Genomic DNA, 25,928 nt, shown 5'->3' with positions numbered 1-25,928 from the left:
CAGGCCCCATCTCCAACGTTGGGGATTACAGTTCACCATAGAATTTGGGCAGGAACAAATATACAAACTATATCAAACTTAATTCAATAGACAAAGAGGGCTCTTTTGTTTTGAACAGAATAGGGATCCAATGAGATCAGTGCTTAAAGAAGTAAGTCTTAGGGGCTGGGTGTGGTGGCTAGAGGCTGCAATCCAAGCACTTTGGGAGGCCAACGCTGGCGGATCATAAGGTTAGGAGTTTGAGACCAGCGTGACCAACATGGTGAAACCCCGTCTCTACTAAAAATACAAAAAAAAAAAAAAAAAATTAGCCGGGTGTGGTGGTGTGTGCCTGTAATCCCAGCTACTCGGGAGGCTGAGGCAGGAGAATTGCGTGAACCCGGAAGGCGCAGGGGTGCAGTGAGCTGAGACCATGCCATTGCACTCCAGCCTGGGGCGGGACTCTGTCTCAAAAAAAAAAAAAAAAAAAAAAAAAAAGTAAGTCTTAAGTCATAGAACATACTATAGCATCTAAGAAAAAGAGAAATCTGTTAAAGAGTCTGTGCCAATAGTTTAGGAAAAAGATGGTGAAAGCCTGAACTGTGTGGTTAAGGAAGAAATATTTATGAAAGGAAGATAGTAGTGAAGTGCTAAATGTGAAAAATATTTCAGTAAAAAAGAATCCACAAGACTTCGTGAGATAAGAATAAAGAACTTTGAGGTGAAACTTCAGTCTCTCTGAGATTTTGAGTAATGTCATAGCTTTGTCACCAATGCAAAGATGAGAGTCTTCCTTTTTCCTGCTGTAATACTGGCCCCTCTTCTTCCAAACCAAGCCTTGCGCTAGGCTTTCCATTCCATTCTGTTATAATTCATTACCATCATCTCCTGTCCCATTATTCCCTACATGCCCAACTCTCCTAGGAGTCAAAAAAAAAAAAAAAAAAAAAAAAGAGGCAAGTTCCAACCTCTGTCAGAATGAAGGTTGTTTTTGACTCTACATCATGAAAACTTCTCCTTATTGCAGATTACACTCTAAAGAGTTAAACAGTAGCTATCATTGCAACCATTTCAGTGGCACTTACTTTTTAACCCATTTTTTGAGCATTTCATCAACCAGCAATGCCTCTATTAGCAAGAAACCGACAACTGAATGGTTTATATAGGTAGAATTTCAGGGAAAGCAGTTAGTGCTATTGGTTAAGCTGCTCATCCATCACAGGCCCTATATCTTTGTGTTTCTCTAAACTTTTTTGTCTTTTACATCATGGGAACAGGACAGCTGCTCTATCACCAAAGCATCATGTCTTCATTCAAGACAAGCAAATGTGTGAAAGAGAGAAGAGAAGCAGGGATCTCTGTATCAATAGAGCAATATTCTGCCAGGATTTCTTACCCAGCATACTTCTTATAGCTTATGAGCCCAAATGGGGGGCCAAAATGGGGTCACATGACTGCTGTTAGGAGTAAGGAAGAATCAGAAAGAGAACATTTGATTTCTGTTCTCCATTTGTGAGATGTACAGCAAGAAAGAAGAGAGTTGGGCACGGTGGTTGGCCAAGCAATAGAATCTTCTCTGAGAACTCTCGTTATACAGTGTACTCTGGGTTTGCATGTGTGTACGCTCTTGTCATTTTGGTTTTGACCATGTTTTTATCTGTACATTTCATTTCCTCTGTTCTTTAGGAGAGTACTTGCATAGTTGATTACCAATTTTTAAAATAGATGTTTTCTTTTCGTTTTCTATCAACCACTACCAACTTCTGCTTCACTCATTCAACAAAGATTCTAGAATTTTGGTTTTCCTGAATAGGCAACACATTGACTAAAAAGAATATTTTCTTGTTTATGCCTAATTATCTTGGCAAGCATTACCCACGTGAAAGGAAATACAGCAAAATTACCAGATGATTCCATGGGGATTTAAAGTATCCCATTTTATCTTTTACGGAGGTGATAGAGCCTCATGTAAAGAAGTATTTCCAAGAGACTTCATCAACCTGACTTAGAAATTCAGCTGCAAAATGTAGCACCTGCATATCCAAAATAAAATTAGTAATGATATCACTTGATGCAACATGTAGAAAACATAGTCAATTAAAGCAATAGGAATTCAACCAGAATGCTGTGCGGGCAGCATCATGTAATTCTGACTTCACAATGACATGAAAGTTTAAATGACAACTGTGCTAAATTAGGGAGCAGCAAACCCAGGCCAAGTTTAAATTTAGTAACACTGAAAATAACTTTCTTCACAGCAGATTCTCTATGAATTACAGGTGACCAATCACTTGTTTTTCTGTTCTGTTTAGAGATAATCAGATACTCACTGTCTTCAGCATTGGTGTCTTCTATTCTCAACGGCAGTCCTGGCAGGCACCCCAGGAATCTCCTTGACCCGTCTTAAAACCATTGGAAATTAAAGAGAGAATCCACCACATATATTCCTTTGAAAGTTTCCACCATATATGTTCAAAAATTTCTGAATGAGCACAAGGATTTGAAGGTAAGTGAATTTGGGGGGTAACACACATTCTTGCATAACTCTTAATTGTATCAAAAGTAATGATATCTTTTAATAAAATATAAAATATAGGAAAGTAAAAGAAACTATTAAATGTAAGAAAACTATCCATGTATGTGTAGTTCCACAGTAAAAAGGGGAAATAAAGAAAACATAATGTTTAAAAATTGTTATCTGTCATGTAAATGTAAATACAAGAAGGGCGAAGTAGAAACCTTGATATTTGATAATCAGTATCACATTAAAAAAGCATAACATACTGTGGTTCTCAAAGTTTAATGTGCATAGGAGTCACACAAAGATGGGAGGAGGGATCCTTAAAATGTTAATCCCTGGGGATATTTCACCAAAACTTAGACCCACTAGGGATGGGATGTGGCCCAAGAATATGTATTTTCACATTTACCCACTCCCAAGTGATCCTGATGCCTGTGGGTCTTAGGCCTTTGAGAAACACTGAAAGTGACATTCAATACAATCTACTTCTCATTTTCAAACCTTATGCTAAACCTGAGCTTTTATGTTGGTTGTTTCCTATAGTCATAAGAATAAATAAAGAAGGGGTAATTTTGTTACAGAAGTGCTAAATTGATGCTCCCTTTTTGACTCCCCTACTTTGAGTTATTAATTTTCATTAATATTCCTTTTTAAAGTTCAGTATGATGAGCTAATCCCCAGGTGTCACTATCTCTCTTTCAGAGTGATAGCCCTGTCATTGCTCTCTTTAGCTATTGCTCTGTTCCATGTTATGTTTCAATTTATTTAGATATTTAGGATTATTGTATCTAATTATAAGAAACTTCTAAAAGATGTAAATAACGAGTTATTACTAGGTTTGGCTAAGTATTCCAAATTTTGAGGATTGTATCTTTTTCTCTTCGTTTTGAAAGCTCAGCCTTAGATTTTAAAAGGACAAATCTGCTTAATACCTCTTTCCATTACTTTTTTCTTAGCAAATAATAACTTAGAAATCATATGATACATTTATGGAAGGTTGCATGTACAGTTGGTGGATATCACTTTATTGTATTTCTGTTTCCTATATGTCATTTAGCAACTTCATTTTTATAATTTGTAATTTTAAGTTTACAAAAGGTTTTTTTATTCTAGTGAAAGTGTTTAGTAGGGACATATTCAGATCTTAAATTGTGATGATTTTTTAAAGGTTCAATATGATATTATTTTTATAGTGAAGAATGAAGTTTTCAATCAAAATCCTTTTATTGGCTTTCAAGCTTATAGATATTTTTTGTCTCTTTGTGTACACTTGTTCACGTTGTGTAGAATTTTTTGTTCATAATGTATTAAAAGGCAACAATAAACCCTTCATCAAAAAGATGTAGTGCCAATTAACTACACATATTAGCTATTAGTTTTACACATAGAGAATTGAATATGATCATATGCATAAAATAATGGAGTACCTTTTTCAAGTAATCAAAACTAAAAATTTACAGAATTGGATTAACTATAATAATGAAGTTTCACATGCACTTGTTATTAGAATTGTGCTCATCAGTAAGATTGTCATACCTGAACATAGCCTAAAACTTGTAGTTCACGAGTTTATCATTGGATAAAGTCTCCAAATAAAATTTCATAAAGCTTTGATTGGAAATCATCTGCAATATTTCAATTTCAGAGAAACATACCTTTCCTTTTCTATCTTTCTTTTTTCCTTTTTACTTATTTTTTCTGGAAAAAGGAAGAGGTGGAGAAAGAATGAATTGTGTCTTGAAGTGAATCATGTTCATTATCATTGGTATGTTTATCGGACTATGTTTTTAAGTTGCAATTTCTTTGTTTTTTTTTTTTTTTTTTTTGAGACGGAGTCTCGCTGTGTTGCCCAGGCTGGAGTTCAGTGGCGTGATCTCAGCTCACCGCAAGTTCTGCCTCCCGAGTTCACACCATTCTCCTGCCTCAGCCTCAGCCTCCCAAGTAGCTGGGATTACAGGTGCCCTCCACCAGGCCTTGCTAATTTTTTGTATTTTTAGTAGAGACGGGGTTTCACCATGTTAGCCAGGATGGTCTCGATCTCCTGACCTCGTGATCTGCCCGCCTCAGCCTCCCAAAGTGCTGGGATTACAGGCTTGAGCCGCCGTGTCCACCAAGCTGCAATTTCTTAAAGGAAATTTATAATGTAGTTTCAGGGAACCTGAGCAAGACAGTCTCAATACGCAGGAAGCAAAACATGAAACAAAAGAATAAATTACAGAAACTTTATAGAATCATAGAAACATAAAGTTTTAGAGCAGAAATGGACCACTTTGATCTTCTAGTCTGGTCCCCTCATGTATAATCACATTTTCTCTTCCAAACCTGCCATATAAAAGTCTAAAACAATGAACAGTAAACAATCTGGTTAGAGATGACATCAGCAAAGAGAAGCTAAGTGGGTGTTTTATAATAATGATCTCTTCAGTAAGAAAAGTAGGGGGAAATTTTCCTCCAAGATGAAGATCGAAGATTTATAGGTACCTAAGTACTTAAAATTGAATTTAAAATTATTTGCATCCAATTAGATCAAAATAATTTTTTGATATAATCTTCATTTGTGGAATATTGTAGTGGTATAAATTCTCCATGTTTTCTTCTTCATTAAACATTGATAGTTGCAAATTATGAAAATTAATTCCTTGAAAAGATTCCTTATTTCTTGCATCAAATATGACAATGTACTTTCAAGAATTCTCTAACTATAATAGTTTGTTCCATTTGGAGGATAATGTTGTATGTTGGTTACATTAGTGTTAATATGTCTTTGTTTTTTAATTCTCTAGTGTAACATACGGTTAGTTTCACCATTATTACGACCAGCTGCGGTTGGCCTATGATTTTGTTCATTCTGTCTGAATCCAAAGTAATTAGCTCTTTAGTTTAATGACAATATTTGTTAATGGGTTTTTAAGGCCAAATTCTGCTGTTTGAGAGTGGGTGGTATATTTGAAGATAAAATCTGGCCCTTATGTTGTAAGCATAAGCTGTGTAATTTTATTTCAAAAGGATGGTTTACAGAGTTTGCGGTAGGAAAATGAAAGTGCATTTGTCTGAAGTTTCTCATTGTCAAGAAACAGAAAACAAAAGTGACAGTTTATGTAGATGAACAGCAAACCCACTGAAAGTTCCCTGATACAGCTATCCTACATGTGTTATTCTATAGCTAGAATATGGAACAAAATGACAATTATCAAACAGACTTCAGATACATTCTTTTATGTGAGAGGACACAGTCTGAGTTTTTTAAGTGCAGTGCAACAGTTTTGATCATTGTATTTTTGAAGGACTTAGTGAAGTGGAAAGAATCCTTGCCTGGGAGTCACTGGGGTTCAAAGTCTGACTCAGCTTACTAGTAGTGGCATGACCTTAAGAAAATATCTCCACCTTAGCCTGAACCTGTTTCTTCATCCTAAAATGAGACTTTTACATCAGATGATCCCAGAGGGTCTTTCCAGCCTTAAAATGATAAGTCTAACTTGCTTTAAAAGAGCACTAAAAGGATGGTAGGGAAGACGCAATGACTTGAGCTAACTGAACAAACAAAACAGCAAGTCTACTACTAAAGGTATGTGGGGATATTCTGGCCTTACGAACTTTCCTTCAATGCCTTGTTACTTTTGTCCTGGAATAGAGAAATATTTGAAGGGTTTTATGTAGAAGAGACTATAGGTCATGCTGTTGGAAGTTTTAAGACGATGAATTTTGGCAAAATTCGAAAAAACTTCCAAAACTAGTAACTGTTGAGATATCCAACAATACATAGGATGCCATGATAGAAAATGAATTCACCACCCCTTATGGGCACCAAAGGTTTTTTGACCTGCCAAAGTGCTCTTCAAGCTGTAAAGGCTAGAGGCAAATTTTCTGAACATATGGGAACTCAGGAAATATTGTTATCAAGAGCACATCTTGAAGCAACTATTAGCAACTATTAGAGCCCTTCTTGAAGGAACTATTATCTATCCAGTCAATAAGTGACTATAGAAACTACTGCAAAAAAAAAAAAAAAAACTGATTGCAAGCATTGAATATTTAACTCTAGCACTAAATCTAAGATAAATATGGAGATTAGGATGACGTAATAGAACATAAAAGTATAATGTCCTGACAATGTAAAACTAAAACAACTAATAAAAATTAGGAAAGACACAACAGAAAGAAGTCAGTGTACATATATAGTAAGTTATTTGATTACTTTATTCTCAATATCAAGGAATCAATGGATGTTTTTTAAACTGACAATCAAACTATAGAAGTACAAGCAGATTTAAGAGTACAAAAAAAGATACTAAAGGGAATATCATTATTGCCCAAAAATAGCTGGTAGAAAATGGGAGGAGAGAGAGAACTTTTGCTATCACTCACAATAGGAAAATAGTAAATATTCTAAAGAGATAAATAATCAAAGTTATGAGGTTATAGAAATGATATAATTGATTATGTGAACTTATAAACATTATGAATTAGAAGAAATTTTATATTTTTTAAAGTTACTAAAAATAGACCATATCATGAAAGATTTTTTCAAATCCTTTAATGGAAAATGTAAAATATTGTGACAGTATGTTTCTGTCATATCTTTCACATAAATAAACATAAAAATACACTTATTTCTTTAAAATATTTTCGGCCGGGCGCGGTGGCTCAAGCCTGTAATCCCAGCACTTTGGGAGGCCGAGACAGGCGGATCACGAGGTCAGGAGATCAAGACCATCCTGGCTAACATGGTGAAACCCCGTCTCTACTAAAAGTACGAAAACTAGCCGGGCGAGGTGGCGGGCGCCTGTAGTCCCAGCTACTCGGGAGGCTGAGGCAGGAGAATGGCGTAAACCCGGGAGGCGGAGCTTGCAGTGAGCTGAGATCCGGCCACTGCACTCCAGCCTGGGCGACAGAGCGAGACTCCGTCTCAAAAAAAAAAAAATAAATAAAATAAAATAAAATATTTTCAAACTGTATCATAGCATAAAACCCAATTCTGTGTTATACAAGTATATGACCAATAGAAGCTAAGTACCAGGAAAATGCTATCTAAAGAAATTAGGAATTAAAAATCTTAATATCAGAAAACATAAAATTTCAGGGCCCAAAAGCCTTTACTAACATAAAAGAGGGACTCTATAATCACTGCTGATGGGTATAATAGATAATGAAGGTATATGATCAGGAATAAATAATAGCTTTAAGAGCTACCATAGAAGTTTGTTCAGCAAATAAACTTCTGAAAACATCCCAAGAAATAGAAATAGCCCATTTTTTAGGTGGTAGACTAAGTTTAAAAATTCACCTCCTGTATTATGAAGCCAAATATTTATATTGAAATTTATGTTCAAGAAAAAATATTTCTATGTCAAAGATAATTAAAACTACTCATTAACCAAAAATTAGGTACTTGACCAGTCACAAAATTTCTTTCATTATCAACAAAAAGAGGTTCCACATAGCTTCTCTTTTTGAAAAGAAAGCAAGCAAACTTCCAGTAAGGCTGTAAACGTATGCATAAAACTTATTTGATTTGAAGAAAAATGGAATGTTTGGACTCCCTCTACCCCAAACAGCTATTCTAAACAGCAGGATATAATTCCAGACTTTTTGCAGTCAAGAGGTTTCTGCTGAGCAGAAATTCTTGTTCAATTTAGGAATGCAGATGATAATAATTTTCCTATCCTTCTCGCAGCAGGTTTCCTGCCTTCATTTTGCAGAATCCTAAGCTCAGTTAAAAACAAGTAGGGAACTTCAGTTCCAGGTAACACATTCTTCAAACGTAGTCCCATTAACCCAACTTAGTTATCATGCAAAGCTGCTTAGCTTCACTAGTGAAATGGAATACAGTTGAATTGCTTTTCTAATGTAATACCTATTTGTGATAAATGCAAAGTGGTTTATGATGGCAAATTTTGTAGAGCATGAAAACTTATGAGAAAAGAAGCTTATATTTTCTAACCTAAAATTATGAAAAAATGTCATATATGTTGGCATGGGATACTCCTATTAAAATGAAAAAATATTCAAAATGAAAATTTAATACTTGATTATTATATATATCTCAGCAAAAAAAAAATTAAATGAAACTATCATATTTCACAGTAACATTTTCCTAGCTTGCACATTCTTTCTAATTTAAATGAATTTTCTCTAGTTTATTTCTTTCCTTCTACTAGATCTCAACCATGTGGCCCAAAATTTCCTTACGTTGTTTAGGAAAGTAAAGATTGCTCAAATACATCTTTTGTCTGCTGATAGAAGAATAATCTTTTCTGTATAAATGCAACTTAAACTATCTAAACCACACATTACTACAGAGTAGGTCACTAAGACATTGGACTTATCCTTCAAATGAGTAAATGTTAGATGATAGTTTCCTCAGGTTAGCTAAAATCATATTTGATGAGTGTCGTAGCCAACATTTTACAGCCACAAACCATTCTATCTTCATTCCTTGCTCAGGTAACTCACTTTGTTCTTCCATTCCTTACTCTTCCTTCACAAGCAGGGTACATATACACTGTGCCATAGCAACCACATTTCTATCATGCCTCATCAACATTGCCAAATTTCATGACTGATTTTAATAACAGAAAAAGTAGGTTTCCAGCCAAGCTCAATATCAACTTTATAAACGATAGTGGCTTGATGTGAGTGTTCTGATGCAGGAGAAATGTACATTTGTTATGCATTGTATAGTGATTTCAGCTGAGAATCAAGACCCATTCCTATATACATTGTAATTCAATGCATTCTTCATTTCTTCATTCATTCAACAAGCATTTGGTTAATAACTACTTTGTGGTAGGCTCCTTTAAGGCTTGAGATACATCGTTGAATGAAGCAGACGAAAAGCTTTATTTTCATGGCCTTATTGCAGCATGGCAGGCAATAAAAAACCATCATAACAAGTAAATGAATTATGTGGTATTATGGACTACAATAAGGTATAAAGGAAAGAAAACCCAAATAAAACATAAAATGGGTAAGAAACAATATGACAAGATATGGGAAGTGAGATCAGATCCTGTACTTTGTTCCAGTTCTTCTGGCTGATGTTTTTCAATGTTCATTCTTGTTGTCTTAAAATCAGAATATGTGAATTAGATTTGGAGGGTGGAGTCTTTATTAAATGAGTGTTGCACAAATTTTCTTTGTTTAATGATCAGCTTCTCTACATTGATATTTGTACCTGAGATACTTACAAGCTCTCCGCAAGCAATACTGTGGGATTTCCAAAAGGGTCAAACAATGAAGAATACTAAATTTAAATTTATTTTCTTTTTCCTGATAGTTTAGAACCCATGGAGTAATTTTAAATTATTATAGTATCACTATAACTGTAACTATGATCCTTGTCAGTGATGTTAAGCAAAGCCTTATTAGTTGAAAAAGATGCAAACATCAGGTAAGAGTATGTTAACTTTTAGAATCTACACAGATTTTAAAGGTAGATCATTATGGAACCATTAGATAAAATTCTTACTTGATTATCAGAAAATGAGGACTGAACTTTAAATATGAATATATATTTTACATATTCTATTCATCGTTTTAAATTCATGTAAGAGTATGTTAACTTTTAGAATCTACCTAGATTTTAAAGGTAGATCATTATGGAACCATTAGATAAAATTCTTACTTGATTATCAGAAAAATGAGGACTGAACTTTAAATTTGAATATATATTTTTACATATTTTATTCATCGTTTTAAAATGATCCNATTTGAATATATATTTTTACATATTTTATTCATCGTTTTAAAATGATCCATTTTATAGGTCGTTTTGAGTAAAATTTAGTAAATTTAGAACCCATGGAATAATTTTAAACTATTATAATATCACTATAACTGTAATCCTGGTCAGTGATGTTAAGCAAAGCCTAATTAGTTCAAAAAGATTCAAATGTCAGGTAAGAGTATGTTAACTTTTAGAATTTACCTTGATTTTGAAGGCATGTCATTATAGAACCATTAGATAAAATTGTTACTTGATTATCAGAAAAATGAGGACTGAACTTTAAATTTGAATATGTATTTTATGTACTATATGTATTTTAATCACCTATAGCAATTTTATAGGTAATTTTATTAAAATGTAGGTAATTATAGTAAAATTATGCTACTTTTAGACTTATTTTTATGTTAATTACCATGTAAATTCCTACTTACCAATCCTGTAGAGTCACAGACTGATTGAGCTAAAAGTAATTTCAGAATTTCTAGTCCCACTGCCTTTGTTTGACAGGTGTGAAAACTGAGTTCCAGAGAGGGAAAGTAATTTGTCCAGGTTAGATGGTGTGTGCAAGTTCCTGTGCCAGTTAATAGTAGAACTGGGTTGGAAAGGAAACCTATTCTTTTAAATCCCAACCTAGTATGTTTGTTAGTACTTGACTCTACTTGAGATTTTTCATTGCCTAATATCAAAATAATGTTTCCCTTAAAATTAAGGAGAGTTGACCATATCTTTGCATTTCTTAAAGTTATCTGATTAGTGAGTGTGCCTAAGCTCCCTGAAATAGCCTCACTTGTTTAAAAACCTCTTCAGCACAACTGGAATTAGACTTTAAAAAAAATGAGAATGATCTTATCTATAGCCACACCACCCTGAACATGTCCAATCTCATCAGATCTCAGAAGCTAAGCAGGGTCGGAGCTGTTTAGTACTTGGACAGAAGAATGATCTTTGGAGAGATTTTTTCTTTGAAAAATAAATGAAATTATTTATGAAGCCATGAAATGACTTACCTATTAATCAATATATATGGCACAAATAAAATACAACTGTATTATTTTTCAATGAATTTATGAAAGAAGAAAATACTAAGTAGTAAAGTGCTGAGCTTAGAAAACAACTTAAGTAACATCTGTGCCCTGGGTTCCTCAGAGTCCTTAGGAAGTGATACAGAGTCATTTGAAAACTTTCTGAACCCTCATATGGGAAAATTCCATAACTCACTGGAAAATTTCAGTAGATTTAATAGAGCAGAGAGGTAATATATTCAAAACACAAAGAAAAGTATAAAAGACTGTCTGCTAAGCCTAGGGAGTTTCGTATGCAAAAAATTAAATAATTAAAACAATATCAGTTTATTTTCAAAGACAGTTCTAAGTTTAAGCATTATAATACATCATAAAAAATTATACATTTGGTGCTTATAAATGGATTCTAAATTTCCTTGAAATGAAAGATAAAATCTTGGCTTTATATAATGGCAAAATGAGGCTTTCTCATTGCACAGAGTAGAATTTTCATATGTGTTTGCAGGCTTACCACTTGTTAAACCAACATAATTTAAATTGTAAGTAAATTTTAAAATATATATAGCATTAGAAACAGGGCTCTAAATGATTTGATAAAGATGATTATGGAAGCAGCTTTAAACACTAAAGTCCTGAAGACTTAGTAAGTACTTTATGAACTTTTCAAGGTTTTCATGGTTTTTCTGGTAGTGAATGAAATAGAAAAATAAATAATTCACACAGCTTTTACTTTGGTTGTTGTACATTTGTAAATTACATAAAATTAAGAAGCTGAAAACTGGATCTTCTACCTGTTCCCATACACATGGTACCATTCAATTAAAGTCTTCTATTAATAAGTAAAGCTAATTGAAAATCACAGTTTAAAACTACGTCTGGTTCTTATTAATGTGATGCCCAATTATTAGCATTCTAGCATTAAGATTTTAGACTAACTGTTTATTGTTTTCAATAATAACAAAAAATGCTTAAAATACAAAGCTAATATATTTCAGATTACCAATGAAAGAAAAACTGTGAAAATAACTAATTTATGCTTATTTTTGATGGATTGAATTCATTTTGTCTGAAGCCCTTAGTGATGTCCTTGGAAATGTCTATCCCTCTCCTTCCCCTCTCCCTTCCCCCTATGAATATGTATGTGATTTAGAAGGTAACATTTTTTTGCATATTATTTTCCCAAAGGAACTTTATTTTTCATTTTTAATCACTTTGTGGTTGAATTGTCCTCTGATCAACAAGGGGATTAGTGGGCCATACATCCCCTCTATGTAAACCTGTATGGTCCAAGATTGTTGTATTTTGTCTCTTGGACTGAGTAAAATCAAACCTACCTTTGCCTTTCATTGTTTTTTCACACATTATATAAATTGGTAAGAATAAAAATAATGTGATTGGAAGTAAAGCTTGACAGACAATATAGTGTAGTATAATATCCAAATACTTATGAGGTAGCAATAGTGCCTTGGGGCACCACATTTATTGTGAATGAGGATTTGCATTTACACATTTTTCTCTGTGGTTTAGGTTGCATACTAAATCGCTCTGGGAAAGTAGAACTGTTTTTAAAACATTCTGCTTAACCACTCTACAGGTAACAAAGAAATGCCAAATCCAGTTTCAGTCTAGTTTGGGAAGTAAAGTACAGAGGCACAAGAAGTCACATTACACAAGGGTTAATAATAATAGAAATTTCCGTATGGATTGACATGATCATTATAAATTGTCCTTCTATATTTCATATCTAAATAAATTCAGTGTGTGAAGAAGTTTCAGCAAAAAAATAGATTTAAAAAGTTTTATTCATGGTTTAACAGCAAGAGTGTATTTCCTAATGATTTAGACTTTGGACATAAGAAAGTTATGTGTTTGATTCTGAACAGGGATCAAATAATACAACTCTGATTCTAGGCCTACTCAGGGCATGGCATTTTTCATTTCTTTAGGCTATGCTATTTAAATACCAGCTGTTTAAATACCAGTTCACTCCAAGCTCATCATAAAACCACATTCCTTCGAAACCTTGCACCTACTGATGAGCTTAGTAACCTTTCAACTAAGTTTTCAGTTTTCCAAAAGAAGCAATATTTTAACATTGAGGTTTTGAATGTTGTTTAGTTTCTGAAGAGAATTATTCATACCAATATATGTTTGTGGAAATATCAAAGACATTTTTCATTGAAAATAGAACTGCTTAGTTGTTCAGGTAACAAAATGAAAACATCCTTTTCCATTTTGTTTTGCACCTTAGCATGTAGAGTCATCACTTATGGGAAACAATATATTAGAACAGGGACGGTGGCTCATGCCTGTAATCCCAGCACTTTGGGAGTTCAAGGTGGGCAGATCTTCTGAGGTCAAGAGTTTGAGACCAGCCTGGCCAACATGACGAAACCCTGTCCCTACTAAAAATACAAAACTTAACTGGGTGTGGCAGCAGGCACCTGTAATCCTAACTACTTGGGAGGCTAAGGCAGCAGAATCACTTGAACCTGGGAGGCAGAGGTTGCAGTGAGTCGAGATCGTGCCACTGCCCTCCAGCCTGGGTAACAGAACAAGACTCTGTCTCAAAAAAAAAAAAATTAAAAAAGAAATATGTATGTAGTTTAGTGTTTGTTAGAATCATACAAGATGGTAACTTAAATATTTAGGCTAACACTAAACTCATTTTAATGCAAGGAGAGTGAGGGAAGTGAGTCCTACTTTTTCTAGGTTAGTGGTAGAGCCATCTGTGGCTGAGTTTTCTAATAACATACAAGGCAATATAGAATAGTGATTATGAATGTGAGCTCTGGAATTAGATGGCCTAAGTTCAAGTCCCCAGTTCTGCTACTTACTAGCTGCGTGACCTTGGACACCTTCAGTTTGCTAAGTCTCAGTTTCCTCATCTGTAAAATGCAGATGATAACATTGCCAACATCTTAGGACTATTGGAATTAAAAGAGATGTATTTTATGTTGTAGAGTACATTGTAAGGCTCAATAGATATAGACTATTCTCATTTCTGCTATTCCAAATGGTCTCTCTTGTTATCCCAAAACTGAAATCTTACCATGAACACTTTGAACCCTGATTACTGCTTCATTTTCGTTGTTTTCATTGACTTGAAAATGAAGAAACTGTTATTATACAACTTTATATAATTATATAACTATATATGAATAGTATATACATATGCATATGCATATATTGAGTTGTGAAAATATTCAAGTATGATTGTTTAATAGAATACTTTTATTCTCAGGGTGGTGGTTGCTTTAAACCTGCAGCTTTGGAAAAGGAATTAAATGGCAACCTAATGACTTTGTCATCATAAACACATAAAAGATCTGGCAAGATATGTAAATGTGGCCATATGGGCATGGTTGGCAAGACCTTTGAGTTGAAATTGAACTCACCCAACAAGTTGTTTCATCAAAACATTGCCTGGAAATGTTTTTATCTTACTACATGGTGGTTGGCTTTTTAGCTAAACCCATCAGTGAATGGAGAATGTGGCCCGTTTGAATAGTATGAGACAGGAGATTCAGTTCATCCAAATTGTTGAGCAGCTGGAGCAAGTGAGTCATGTTCAACTGACACTGGACGGCTGTCCATCAGCTCATAATCATGAGAAGAGCTTTATGAAAAAGCAGCTGGCTTCAGCACCACAGCATCATCAGAGAAATGCAACTGCCTGAAATAACCCAAGCTTTCCTCCTACCCTTGTCTACCCTGAGAGAACTTTAACCTACTGTGGGTAGCCATGAAATCCTTCCCCAGCTAAAACCATGCAACCTTCCATCAAGGAAAGTATTCTTTAGGTGTCCTGCACTTTCAGTTTTCTTTTCCTTTTCTTTCTTTCTTTCTTTCTTTTTTTTTTTTTTTTTTTTTTTTTTTTTTTTTTTTTTTTTTTTTTTTTTTTTTTTTTGGAGGATGATTCTGTTCTCTATCTCTGAGGTTTTTTCCTGAAGGTTTTCTGAGTCAGAATAAGAAGTTCATCAGAAACCATTTTGATGGAATAAACTAGCATGCCTGCACACATTAGCTCATTCTCTAGTTCACTTTTTTTAACTTCCTGTAGATAGTAAAGCAATGAATGTGCAATGCAAGGCTATGTGTGTTTATATGTGTGCCTACTGGAGTGTAAACATGTTGATGAGTAGAATTGTTCCTTTAGCAGAGATTAAAAGTATCACTAGAATGCCTCCTGATCGGCATCAGTGAAGCTTTGTTTACTATTTTGGCACAACAGAGTATAAAAAAAAATTAACAGCTTGTTTCATAACTGAAGGTGCATGCATTTATGATATGCTGGTTTTATTTGCACATTGTTGCATTGGGCTTTGCCAGACTGCTGAGAAGACACTGCTGCAAGTTAACAAGTCGCAGGCTGCCTGAATGATTTGATTTACTCCAGGGTCTAGCCAGTGCATTCAGCTTTATTTGTTAACCTAGCAGAACATTATTTATTAATGAGTTCTTCATGCTTTATTAAACCTAATGTCAAAACACCTCTCTGGGACCCTACTAGGCGTATTTCCTCTTTGTGGTAAGGTCTTCCAAAGAAAATGAAAAATTATGCAGCAGAGCTGCAGTTAAAACCCAACAGATACCAGTTCAATTGTCCTTGATCCTGTCAGATGGTATTTCTGAATCTTTGTGAAAGATCAGAATATGATGCAGTACGGAACTGAAATTAAAGAGTCCACTCCTTCAGATGTCAGAAATTAGATCCCACCAAAATGAAACAAAGCTTCTGTAGCCCTGGAAGATAGGTGAACTCTTCAGCAGGCCACAGCTACTGTGGAGATTCAACAGTAGGGGAAAAGTGCAGATGCAGTCTGTGCAACAGTAGTGAGGAGGTATAGGCTTATGCCGATATCATAGTGATTTGAGGTTAATAACAATGTGAAATAAATAGATAGCTGTGGCATAGGGGGAATGGAATCTATTCTGAATATACCACTGAGTCTGCTGGCATATAGCAGCAGGGGCCTGTGGGAAATGAGAGGAAGCCTTGATGGCCAGGAGGACAACCAGTGGGTATGACAACATATAAAAGGCAAAAGGCTTGGAACTGTCAGCTGAGGATTCTCCTGGCTTCCTAGTGGAGGGGTGGAACTGAATAGAGGCAGAAGGGTCATATCCATGGGGAAATCCAGGCAGCAGGGAGATATAAAAGGGTAGGTGAGTGTTGACATCCTGGTTTAAGGCATCATGACACATTCATCAATCACTTGTAGGGAGAACCAGAAATGGAACCAGCCAGGGTTCAGGGTCCCATACAAGAAGACCGGATTTCTCTGTCCTGAGTTTTGTTTTGTTTTGTTTTGTTTGAGATGGAGTCTCGCTCTGTCGCCCAGGCTGGAGTGCAGTGGCATGATCTCAGCTCACTGCAAGCTCCGCCTCCTGGCTTCACGCCATTCTCCTGACTCAGCCTCCCTAGTAGCTGGAACTACAGGGGCCCGCCACCATGCCTAGCTAATTTTTTTTGTATTTTTTAGTAGAGACAGGGTTTCACCATGTTAGCTGTTTCGGGAAGTCAGGGACCCCAAACGGAGGGACCGGCTGAAGCCATGGCAGAAGAACGTAAATTGTGAAGAGTTCATGGACATTTATTAGTTCCCCAAATTAATACTTTTATAATTTCTTACACCTGTCTTTACTGCAATCTCTGAACATAAATTGTGAAGATTTCATGGACACTTATCATTTCCCCAGTCAATACCCTTGTGATTTCCTATGCCTGTCTTTAATCTCTTAATCCCATCATCTTCATAAGCTGAGGAGGATGTATGTCGCCTCAGGACCCTGTGATGATTGCGTTAACTGCACAGATTGTTTGTAGAGCATGTGTGTTTGAACATTATGAAATCTGGGCGCCTTGTAAAAAGAACAGGGTGAGAGCAATGTTCAGGGAACAAGGGAGATAACCTTAAACTCTGACTGGCTGTGAGCTGGGTGGAACAGAGCCATATTTCTCTTCTTTCAAAAGCAAATAGGACAAGTATCACTGAGTTCTTTTTCTCAGCAAGGAACATCCCTGAGAAAGAGAATGCGTCCCTGAGGGGAGGCCTCAAAAATGGCCACTTTAGGGGCAGCTGTATTTTACAGTCGAACACAAAGGGATGAAATAAGCCCCAGTCTCCCATAGTGCTCCCAGGCTAATTAGGATGAGGAAATTCCTGCCTAATAAATTTTGGTCAGACCAGTTGTCTGCTCTCAAGCCCTGTCTCCTGATAAGATGTTATCAATGACAATGCGTGCCAGAAACTTCATTAGCAATTTTAATTTTGCCCCATCCTGTGGTCTTGTGATCTCGCCCTGCCTCCATTTGCTTTGTGATATTTTATTACATTGTGAAGCATGTGATCTCTGTGACTCACACTCTATTCGTACACTCCCTCCCCTTTTGAAAATTGCTGATAAAAACTTGTTGGTTTTACGGCTCAGGGGCAACACAGAACCTGCCAACGTGTGATGTCTCCCCCAGACACCCAGCTTTAAAATTTCTCTCTTTTGTACTCTTCCCTTTATTTCTCAGACCAGCCGATGCTTAGGGAAATAGAAAAGAACCCATGTTGAATATTGGGGGTGGGTTTCCCCAATAGTTAGCCAGGATGGTCTCTATCTCCTGACCTCCTGATCCACCCACCTCGGCCTCCCAAAGTGCTGGGATTACAGGCATGGGCCACCACACCTGGCCCTGAGTTTTTATCAGAAAGCTACAGGACAGAAACAAAGGTTTAGAAATAATAGGGAGTAATTACTCTAGCTCAGTAGTCTGTGCGAGTGTCCAGGACCCATCCCTGTCACAGGATACATGACGTCTGTTGATAGTGAGGTCCAATGGCAAGTCATGCTAAATGCTGGGACTGAGGCTGTGTCTGACCTTTCTACTGGCCACCAAGTTTCCATGTCCCATGATTAGCTTAAGAGTTGGAAGCATCAGTGATTCTTGTTCTGAGGCCTAGAGAAACTGGGCTCAGAAATAGTGTCTGAAAAGAGAGTTGTCTATTTTACCATTTCTCAGTCCTGCTCTCTACCTTTTGTAATAGCTTAAATTCTGTGTGGCATACAACTCAGTATTTAATTATGCAGATTTTGTTACTGTCCTTTCTAATTGTTTCTGACAGGTAGTTAAGGAGTAATTATGAGCTCCTATCATGTGCTGGACACATTGGGAATTAAAAACATGTCTCAGTGACAAATATTATGGGAAACTTACAACAGAGTAAGGAAATAGACATGTCCAAATGTAAGGCTATTATAAGTTAAAAAGTTGTCAAGGTCATGAAAGAGTAAAAGAGGCTGGGGAACTGATCCAGTTTGAAGGAGACTAGGGAGATGCGACAATTAAACGCAATGTGGGATCCTGAATTGGCTCCTAGAAGAAAAAAAGTACATTACTGGAAAAACTGGGAAAATTCAAATAAACTCTAATGTTTAGTTAAAAGTTATACGAGATATTAACATTGGGAGTAGCTGATTAAAAGGTACAGCAGGAGCTCTGCAACTTGTTAGTAAGTCTACATTTATTTCAAATTAAAAATTTAAAAAGTGATAAATGCTGTAGGGAAGATGCCGATGATTATCTTTGGATGTTCTGAGAAACAGAGCTTTACTTCAGTTGGCGAAATAAAGCTTCATAAAGAGGCAGTTAGGTATCCAAAGGTAAGATAAGAGACATTTCCTGGGAGAGAAAACAGAGTGAATGAAGGCTTAAAAACAGGCAAAAGGAGAACTTCTCTAGGAAAGAAAAACAGAATAAGTCAAATGAAGAGCATCGTAGTCCTTGAGGAAGAACTTAAGATGCAATTTATAGGTAAAGAGAGAGTAAGGCCGGGCGCGGTGGCTCAAGCCTGTAATCCCAGCACTTTGGGAGGCCGAGATGGGCAGATCACGAGGTCAGGAGATCGAGACCATCCTGGCTAACACGGCGAAACCCCATCTCTACTAAAAAATACAAAAACTAGCCGGGCGAGGTGGCGGGCACCTGTGGTCCCAGCTATTTGGGAGGCTGAGGCAGGAGAATGGCATAAACCCGGGAGGTGGAGCTTGCAGTGAGCTGAGATCTGGTCACTGCACTTCAGCCTGGGCGACAGAGCGAGACTCCATCTCAAAAAACAAAAAAAAAGAGAGAGNGAAATAAGCCCCAGTCTCCCATAGTGCTCCCAGGCTAATTAGGATGAGGAAATTCCTGCCTAATAAATTTTGGTCAGACCAGTTGTCTGCTCTCAAGCCCTGTCTCCTGATAAGATGTTATCAATGACAATGCGTGCCAGAAACTTCATTAGCAATTTTAATTTTGCCCCATCCTGTGGTCTTGTGATCTCGCCCTGCCTCCATTTGCTTTGTGATATTTTATTACATTGTGAAGCATGTGATCTCTGTGACTCACACTCTATTCGTACACTCCCTCCCCTTTTGAAAATTGCTGATAAAACTTGTTGGTTTTACGGCTCAGGGGCAACACAGAACCTGCCAACGTGTGATGTCTCCCCAGACACCCAGCTTTAAAATTTCTCTCTTTTGTACTCTTCCCTTTATTTCTCAGACCAGCCGATGCTTAGGGAAATAGAAAAGAACCCATGTTGAATATTGGGGTGGGTTTCCCCAATAGTTAGCCAGGATGGTCTCTATCTCCTGACCTCCTGATCCACCCACCTCGGCCTCCCAAAGTGCTGGGATTACAGGCATGGGCCACCACACCTGGCCCTGAGTTTTATCAGAAAGCTACAGGACAGAAACAAAGGTTTAGAAATAATAGGGAGTAATTACTCTAGCTCAGTAGTCTGTGCGAGTGTCCAGGACCCATCCCTGTCACAGGATACATGACGTCTGTTGATAGTGAGGTCCAATGGCAAGTCATGCTAAATGCTGGGACTGAGGCTGTGTCTGACCTTTCTACTGGCCACCAAGTTTCCATGTCCCATGATTAGCTTAAGAGTTGGAAGCATCAGTGATTCTTGTTCTGAGGCCTAGAGAAACTGGGCTCAGAAATAGTGTCTGAAAAGAGAGTTGTCTATTTTACCATTTCTCAGTCCTGCTCTCTACCTTTTGTAATAGCTTAAATTCTGTGTGGCATACAACTCAGTATTTAATTATGCAGATTTTGTTACTGTCCTTTCTAATTGTTTCTGACAGGTAGTTAAGGAGTAATTATGAGCTCCTATCATGTGCTGGACACATTGGGAATTAAAACATGTCTCAGTGACAAATATTATGGGAAACTTACAACAGAGTAAGGAAATAGACATGTCCAAATGTAAGGCTATTATAAGTTAAAAGTTGTCAAGGTCATGAAAGAGTAAAAGAGGCTGGGGAACTGATCCAGTTTGAAGGAGACTAGGGAGATGCGACAATTAAACGCAATGTGGGATCCTGAATTGGCTCCTAGAAGAAAAAAAGTACATTACTGGAAAACTGGGAAAATTCAAATAAACTCTAATGTTTAGTTAAAAGTTATACGAGATATTAACATTGGGAGTAGCTGATTAAAAGGTACAGCAGGAGCTCTGCAACTTGTTAGTAAGTCTACATTTATTTCAAATTAAAATTTAAAAGTGATAAATGCTGTAGGGAAGATGCCGATGATTATCTTTGGATGTTCTGAGAAACAGAGCTTTACTTCAGTTGGCGAAATAAAGCTTCATAAAGAGGCAGTTAGGTATCCAAAGGTAAGATAAGAGACATTTCCTGGGAGAGAAAACAGAGTGAATGAAGGCTTAAAACAGGCAAAAGGAGAACTTCTCTAGGAAAGAAAACAGAATAAGTCAAATGAAGAGCATCGTAGTCCTTGAGGAAGAACTTAAGATGCAATTTATAGGTAAAGAGAGAGTAAGGCCGGGCGCGGTGGCTCAAGCCTGTAATCCCAGCACTTTGGGAGGCCGAGATGGGCAGATCACGAGGTCAGGAGATCGAGACCATCCTGGCTAACACGGCGAAACCCCATCTCTACTAAAAAATACAAAACTAGCCGGGCGAGGTGGCGGGCACCTGTGGTCCCAGCTATTTGGGAGGCTGAGGCAGGAGAATGGCATAAACCCGGGAGGTGGAGCTTGCAGTGAGCTGAGATCTGGTCACTGCACTTCAGCCTGGGCGACAGAGCGAGACTCCATCTCAAAAAACAAAAAAAAAGAGAGAGAGTTAAGAACATGCAGGAAGATTAGTAAGCAATTTGATTTGCTCGAGTTCACCATATGTGAACTGAGACTGAGTGGGGATCAAAGATGGATTGGGGATTGTAGAGATAAAATTGTGAAAGATTTTGAATACCAAGTTAGGAGTTTTTCATGCCTCTCCTTTGCAGCAAGATATCCCTGCACGTGTTTTACCTTGTTCTCTAGGAGACTATGGATGGGTATGATAAAACTGGGATTGTATCTTATCTTGAGATACCTGGGGACAGGCATACAGAAGGAAATATCTTAAATTGGAATGTTACAAAGAAAAGGGAGGAAGCTGCAGAGAATGCTTTAATCAGAAAAACAGAAGACAATGCTGTACCTGGGAGAAAGGTTAAAAGTGAAAACAGAGAGGAGGCAGGGAAATACTAGACAGAGAAGGGCAGAGTCCCTGGTGAAGCCCACCCTCAAGTCTGGACCCATGGCCCAAAGTGAGAACATGCATTCCTGTTTTCCTGCCCAAATGTTGCAAAACCAGCCTTGCCTGCCCTGCCCACCCCCACCCTGCCATCCTGTACCCATAAAAACCCAGGCTCTACTGGCAGCACAGCAGCAAAGAGGAAGAGAAGAGAAGAGAAGAGAAGAGAAGAGAAGAGAAGAGAAGAGAAGAGAAGAGAAGAGAAGAGAAGAAGCAGCCAGATGTCAGAGAGAAGAAAGAGTTTGATTTCAGAAGGACGGCTTGATGGCAGGACTTCGAAGAAGAGTTCAACCAGGGATGGCCGCACTCCAGGGGAAGGCCACTTCCCACTCTATCCCCTTTCTAGCTCCTCATCCCTCTGAGAGCCACTTTCATGGGCAATGAAATCGTCTGCATTTACCATCTTCAATTCGTTCATGTGACCTGATTCTTCATGTATGCTGAACGAAAGCTCGGGATACAGAGGGCTGTCACATTGAGCTGTTAAACACTTAAGCCATTTACAGACAGCAAAGCTAAAAATGCTGTCAGCACCCAGAAGCACTCAACCCAGCCCCAGCGTCCACTCACCTGCATTCTCCCCCTCCCATGAGGGGTTGAGAGCTATAGGCTGAGCACACAAACCAAACCATCCCTTTCTCAAGTCCCTCAAAGGGGTCAAGGGAGTTACCCCATTTCAAAAGAACCTGCTAACTGGAATGAAGGCTCTTACTAACCTACTGCAACAGGCAAGTTAAGAGTGTTGTAAACACAGGCAATATATTTAGAGCTAACTGCTTTAAATTTTTTCAAGAGATGAAATGGAGAGAGCTTTCTTTGATGGAGTTGCAACAGTAAATATATCTAAGTTAAAAAGAGGACTATTAAAATGCTAAATAATACTGGGAGTTATCTAAATATATAAAAGCATTTATGGTCTAATTAATGCTTTTTTTAGTAGGGAATAGTAAACTGCAACTGATGTTTTGTTTTCTCCACCAGTATCTATTGAATATGAATGTTGGCATCATGGTATTAGGGTTCAAAAGGAGAAGTGATAAACTGGGGGGGTGCTCATTACTCTGGGGCAGCAAGAGAGAAAAGAGCAATGAAACATCAACATCTCCATGTATCCATGCATCTCCCAACTGAACAGCAGAAGCTCTCCATAGAGAAAATGTATTAGGAATTTGGAATATCCATCATCACTATGACTACAACTTTGCAGAAGGCCAGCCTGCCCTAATTGAAGGAAGCTCTGTGTATCCTAGAGAGGAGACTCCCTGTGGTGATAATGATCCTATTAATGCCCAGTCAGTGTCTACTAAGGAGTGGTTATAAGTGAACAGCATTATCTGTTAGCAAGCAGGGACTCCACTAACACAAACCCCTTTAACTGGGGATCCAGGAGAGGCCATTATAGACCACACCCACAGTCATACTTGAAATATTGGACTCTGGTTGCCAGTTCTCACAAAATCATTCCAAAGTGTGACAATATATCTTTCTATTATATTTCCCACCTGGTTGCAGAACAATGTGGGGCACATAACATGTGCACATGTTAGGTTACTTGAGGATATTTTTCCCATTCATGATGTTTTAGCCATTAGCAATTACCTTACATGATCTTTCAATAATTCCAAAGCTTCTGAGTATTCAGTCTATTTTGAATTCTATTTGATTCTTCTTGCTTAGTCTGTTATGCCAAGTATTTTCTGTACCACTACGGTATCATAAATGGAAACAATTTTCTGGTCCTTCTGAGTAATTCAGGAATATATTAATGAAAGCTGGTTTTAACACATTTTTCCCTGACATATATAAAGTTAAATGCTTGTCTTAGTAAATGGAGTCTTTATATTAATAGAATATGGCATAATTTTAGGAAATATATTCATGAGTCTGATAAAATATTCCTAAAGTTACTAAAAGAAAATCATTTATATAGCCATCATATAAAATGTTTGTATAATTTTATCTTTAATTTTATTATTGTGAAATGGCTTTTCAAATGAGTCATAGGAACCAGTGGGTCTCTGGAAATAAAACTTACAGATGTCATGAAACTGAGGAATAACTCACACAATGGAAGTTAGGATCAAGACTCAGAAAGATCTGTATTATCTACAAAACTGGGCTAAATCTGAGGAAATAAGATGAAATGAAAATAAATGTAAAGTCCCATTCTCCGATTAAAAATTTAAAAAGTAAATTGGGAGGAACTTGGAGAGAAAAACATATATGAAAGATTCTGGACATTCATTTAATAATTAACTCAATATGAGTTAGAGATTTGATGTAATTGCCTTAAAGCTCATATGATGTTAGATTATATTTGTAGTAAGAATGTGTCCAGCATGACAACCTGTCTTATTCTAGGTTGGTCACACCTGCAGCCATACCTAAAATGGTACATTATGTTTTGAAAGCTATACTTTACTGAAGCAGAAATAAAATGTGTTCAGAGTACCATACCTAGGATTATAAAAGGGTTGAGGAGTACCCTGAAGGAATGGGAACCTTTAGCCTGGAGGAGGTAAGATATAGTGGGGGACTGAAAACTGTCTTCAATATTTGAAGGCTGACTTGGAGAATATGGAATTTAGACATTGGATAGAACAGGGAGGAAAGTGTGATCTTGTCTCATTTGCGTAGAAATTTTATAACTATGACCAAGATACCTGGCAAGTAGCAGTTGTCCCTGAATTGGGTAAAGGCCAATCACTGCTCATTGCAAAAGCTGAGCGAGCTATATCTAAATGCAGTTGGTCTGAGGGAACAGAGTGCCTTGTCCTTGGTACCTTCTAAACCTAGATCTGAATGACACAGAAGTGGCCCAGACCTTAACTGGGTATAGTACATGCTCTTATGGACTATAATGCTCTTATGGTCCATTTGTCTCCTGAAATTGTAACGAAATACCAGTTTCGCATTCATAGCAAGCCATTGAATGCAGCCCGTTAATCCAGTTCATATTAGTCGATATTCACATTGCTGCTGCTTAAGCTGGAGAATTGCTAACAGTTTTCTTGTCCATTTTTTTTCAGAAACCAAAGCAGCTGCTACAATAGCTAAAATAAGCTAAAATCCCTTAAGACATGAATTGTGATCACAGATTTTTTAATGCATTTTTTGTTCGTATAATTGAGGTCCAAGTCTACAAGAGGCTTTTGCTTTCAAATTATGCAATGAAAATGTAGAATATACCTAGAGGGGCACACAGATGAATGGAGCTACAAAATCACTACTGCTCATATGGAATTTTTATTTCCTAATTTCAGATTGTAATTACTACTAGCAATGACTATTTTGTCTAAGTGTTTTTACAACATTTCCATTTGATTTCATCTGGTTGATTCACAATAGAGCATTTATGTTTTTTGCCTTGGATGACATATCAATGTTGTTACTTTGGCCTTTGACAGAAAACTCAAAGGCTATGAACAACCTAGTATGGTGTCAAAATTCTATTTGAGTAATAAGTTTCATAGATTGTTTTTAAAAGCCCAAGATACATTGAAAGTTCACCTTCTGCTATTGCCTGAGAAGTTTCTCTTTCTACATTACCCTGAAAGGAGAACACACTTGAAGTTTTTGCTACTGTCCACCAACATACACAAGCATTCATATGTGTTTGCTTGTATTTTCACTCCCTTTCCTCCCTCTCCCCCTTCTCCCATTTCTTTTTTCCCCCTTCTGACTTCCAGTCATTCACTCAAGATACTTGAGGTTGTATTCTTTAACTGATATGGGCTATTTATTTCTAACCAACTTAATAATTTTTTGCCAGTTTCTACTATGAGGGATAGCAAAATAAAAATTGGAACAGTTACAAGTAATTTTCAGCTTCTGCTTAATGGCTTTCTTTTTATCAAAATAAGCATCTAGAATTTGAATACCAAATCATTTGTTCTAACACTGCTTAATGAGTTGGTGAAAAGATCAACAATACACAATAGAAAAGCTGAAAGAATACAGGAAGTAAAAATGTAGGAAGAAGAAACTTTAAAAAAAAAAAAAGAGAAAATTGGGTCAGAGGAAAATAATCTTGAAAATTATGCACAGAAACACTGTTTAAAAAAAAGAAGGTATAAAAAATAAACAAGTTTCA

General features: G+C 36.8%; 1 protein-coding gene across 1 annotated transcript in view; it reads left to right on the top strand.

Annotated features, from left to right (window-relative positions):
* Positions 1-25,928, top strand: part of HS3ST5 (heparan sulfate-glucosamine 3-sulfotransferase 5) — a 292,095-nt gene that overhangs the window by 108,365 nt on the left and 157,802 nt on the right. Inside the window, exon 2 of the mRNA XM_017847128.1 lies at positions 2,292-2,485. The gene's annotated coding sequence lies outside the window, so the exon portion shown is untranslated. The remainder of the gene's footprint in view (positions 1-2,291; positions 2,486-25,928) is intronic.

This window comes from Rhinopithecus bieti, unplaced genomic scaffold (genome assembly GCF_001698545.2).
Source record: "Rhinopithecus bieti isolate Rb0 unplaced genomic scaffold, ASM169854v2 scaffold_26504, whole genome shotgun sequence".
Classification (NCBI taxonomy): domain Eukaryota; kingdom Metazoa; phylum Chordata; class Mammalia; order Primates; family Cercopithecidae; genus Rhinopithecus; species Rhinopithecus bieti.
The sequence above is the reverse complement of the archived record's forward strand: the minus strand, read 5'-3'. Positions and strand labels throughout refer to the sequence as shown.